This window comes from Adiantum capillus-veneris, chromosome 3 (genome assembly GCF_014529385.1).
Source record: "Adiantum capillus-veneris isolate H3 chromosome 3, ASM1452938v2, whole genome shotgun sequence".
NCBI classification, from domain to species: domain Eukaryota; kingdom Viridiplantae; phylum Streptophyta; class Polypodiopsida; order Polypodiales; family Pteridaceae; genus Adiantum; species Adiantum capillus-veneris.
Window position 1 is genome coordinate 35,490,945 of NC_140933.1, and position 4,032 is coordinate 35,494,976.

Genomic DNA, 4,032 nt, shown 5'->3' on the forward strand with positions numbered 1-4,032 from the left:
ACACCTGTTAAGTACATAAGTGGACATGATGGCCTCAAGCCAAAAAGAATGCGGCAAAGCTTGACTTTTGACCATACATCGTGCCATTTCCATAAGTGACCTAATTTTTCTCTCAACAACACCATTTTGTTGAGGCGTATAAGGCACTGTACATTGGTGTTTTATCCCATGACTAGCCAGAAATGCACTAAATTCATGAGAGATATACTCCCCCCTTCAATCGGAATGGAGGGTGCCCATAGTACATTTCGAGACATTTTTAGCCATATACTCCCCCCCTCTATCGGAACAGAGGGTGCCCATAGTACATTTTGAGACATTTTCAGCCATAGCCAGAATTTTTTTGAAGCACATAAAAACTTCGGACTTCACTTTAAGCAGAAATACCCATGCATGCCTAGAGTAATCATCAATGAAAGTCACGAAGTAAAGGTAATTGCCCAATGACGGAGTTTGCATGGGCCCACAAACATCACTATGTAAAAGCTGCAACCTGGATGTGGCCCTAACTGAACCATCCTTTGGAAATTTTGAATGCTACATCTTACCCAAAATACAGCCTTCACAAACATGTTGACAGGTGCTTCAAGAGGCGGCAAAGAAGCAACTAGATTAGATTTCTGTAAATGCAGCAAACTGGCAGAATTCAGATAACCAAACCGTTCATGCCAAAGTTTTGCATTTGAAATAGCCCTTGAATCTGCAATTTCATTTGCAAAGTTTTGTCCACACTTGTCATACAAAGTGATAAAGCCCACAACACAAAAGCCCAGATGCAACAATTTCATCACCAAAACTGAGATCTTGAACTGTACATCTGTCATCCACAAATTTGACTACAAGTCCAAGTCTAGTAAGTGCAGATACACACAAAAGATTCTTCTTGATCCCAGGTACATAAAGTGAATCAACAAGTGTGAAAGAACTGCCATTTGTAGCAGTATGCACAATCTTTCCAACTCCCTAAACTGGATAAGAGGCATTGTTGGCACAAGTGACCGAATTCCCATGAGGGACAGACTCGAGAGAGGTGAACAATTCACGATGTGAGGTAATGTGCTTTGTAGCACCACTGTCAAAATACCACACATGTAAATCTGCAGCAACTGACATGCATACATCATGGACATCAGGATTGTGAGTGCACTCTGCACTAAAAGACCATTCTGCATCAACATCAACATCACAGTCTCCTTTCACAGAAGACTCAACAATGGTTGCATTTGTAGTGGAACCAACATTTACAGTGGAACCACCCTCTTTCTTCTTAGCCTCTTTGGCGTTCAACTTAGGACACTGCTTGATCAAGTGATCATTAGCTTGCAACGCATCTTCTTTTTGCCCTTATCACCAGAATTCCCAGACCAAGTGCTGCCAATAGAAGCATTGGGAATAGAAGTTTTGCCACTCGAAGAAGAACCATAAGAAGTGGCTGCATTGTTGTTACCACTCTTTCTTTGAGAAGCAAAAAAAGCATGTTCAACTACACGCTGTCTAGTCCTGTTTTTTTCGGAAAGTGACTCTTGCAACAGCAATGTGCATAATGCATCAAACTTGACAACTTCAAGATTTCCTTGGGTCATAATTCTCCAAGTACTAGCAAAAGTCTGGTAAGAATCTGGTAAGACATCAAGAACAATCTGCACAAGGGATGTCATAAAATCAAATATCTAACTAACCCAAATGATTTTCTCATATTAAACTGATCATTTAATGTGGGAGAATAAACAGGAACAAGAGTTAGAATAGAGACATGTGCTTCTAGACCTATCTCAGCAGGGGACCAAAAGGAGAGATGGTTGCATCTCAATAGAGGTCCAAAAGGAGATGGCCTACCAAAGTGCAAAGTGCAATGTGCAATAAGTGCTTCTAGACTTATCTCAACAGGGGACCAAGAGAAGAGATGGTTACATCTCAATATGGGTCCAAAAGGAGGTAGTCTATCAAAGAGCAACATGCATCTAATGGAGCTTAAAAGACCTTAGGGTTAGCTTCATTAAAGACCTCCAATGTTTAGTGTTAAAAGTCCTTTGACCTTAGGCAAGCTAGGGCTGAGCTTGAGGTGGGAACCTGACCTAAGCTTGAGGTGCTTGTCGTGCTTGATGACTAAGGTGCTTGAGGTGCTTGTCGTGCTTGATGACTAAGGTACTTGAGGTGCTTGTCATGCTTGATGACGGAGGTGCTTGAGAAGCTTCCAATGCATGGGGGGTAAGGTGCTTGAGTCAAAAAGAGACCCTACAAACTTAATGAGGAAGGTGCTTGAGAAGCTTCCCATGCATGGGGGGTAAGGTGCTTGAGTCAAAAAGAGACCCTACAAAGGAGGGGGAAAGTCCCAAAGTTAGGGGAATCTTTGACTTAACCTTCCACTCACCCAAAGGGCACCCCTTTTCTCAAGGGGCACATGGGACACATGTCAGACTCTCCCTATGCTTAGCCGCATGGTGTGCTTGAATGCTATTGGTTAGGCTAAAGAGGGATCCAATGAGCTTCTAGTTCCATCCAAAAAATATCTAGATATTTTGAAGCTCTCTCTCTCTCTAAGGGGTAAGAAGGACACTTGTCCAAAGACTACCCATGTACTTGAATGCATGTTGCATGTGATTGGCTAGGGAGAGAGGAATCCAATGAGCTTGAATCATGTGGAAAGGCTAGAACTCGCCCCAAGCAAGCAAGGGGGGTGTTGGGATGGTATATGTTAGGTATGTCAAGCCCGTGGGCATTGTCCCCTATAGCATGCAGGTTAGCTTCAGTTAGAGCTCAAGTCTTGCATGGAAAGTTTGGCTATTTATATATTGTAAGGTTGTTTACACTTTAATCAATTCAATCAAAGCGTGTGGTTTTTTTTTACTGTGCCTTTCTCTCTCTCGCTCGTTCAATCCCGCTTTTGCACCTTCTTTCTCGCCATGGCTTGCTGCAGGTGGTATCCTCCATAGCATGTGCCCAACAACTGGTATCAGAGCGTGTACGTGTTGCTGGGACCACCTCCTAAGACGCTGTGGGCAAGGGCCTCAACACAAGCGGTAGTTGTTCCTAGGCGGCACCACACGTAGGCAGGTAGAGCTAGAGACGGTCTAGCATCTCAAAACGTTGCTAGCAGGCGGGTGTTGAAGTCCATCTTACTTGCATCTCAAAAGGCCACTGTGTGGCGGAGCCTGGGTGGGCATCTCAAGACGCTCAGTGACTGATCTTTGGCGGGCAGAAGCACTTCAGCATATCGAAATGCTGCCCTAAGCAAGGAACGTTGTCACAGGCAAAGCGGAGTGCATCTCAAAACGTTGTCCATACCGCAGGGCAAATTGGGAGTTTCAGCAGCATATCAAAACGCTGCAGAGAAAAAAAAAACTGCTAGTGGGCAATAATTCCAGCATATCAAAACGTTGTTGTGTGCAGAGAGCCAGTGGGTGAGCTTTTCAAATCGATACAGAAGGTTGGCTTGGCAACTAGAAGGGGATTTCAAAGAGAGCTAGGCTTCCTTCGACGCTTAACAACGAGCATCTCAAAATGCCTACTATAGAGGGGGATGAGGCACAAGTGAAGGTAAACAAGCTTTTATCCATCAGCTCTCAAGCAAGTATTACGCTCTTGAATATTGCAAGCCTCCCAAGGTTTCTAATACTGTTAAATATGATTGAGGTCTTGAGAGGTGATCATGTTGAGAACTCTCCGTGTATGTTGCAAATGCAAGAACAGAAGCTATGCAATCTACCTTGCAAAATTGACAAGCTAGATCTTACCACCACAGAAATGGTAAACAATTATCAACGCCAGATACCCATTCTTAAGGGAGATGAAAACCACCCAAATTGAAAGTTTTGCTACAACAAGTTGGTCAACCAACACATGCAAAGTCCACAAACTATTTTTATATGTTCAGTGTCATAGATCTCTTATGTTTTGTCCTTTGTCAACACAATTATGTTTTTCAGTCAAAGCCTCTTTTACCTTATTTGTTGTCAGTCATGCCATGTCAAAAGTTGTACGTCAAAATTTGTATGAGTTATAGACACTGCCACAAAGATAAGTGGTAAGACC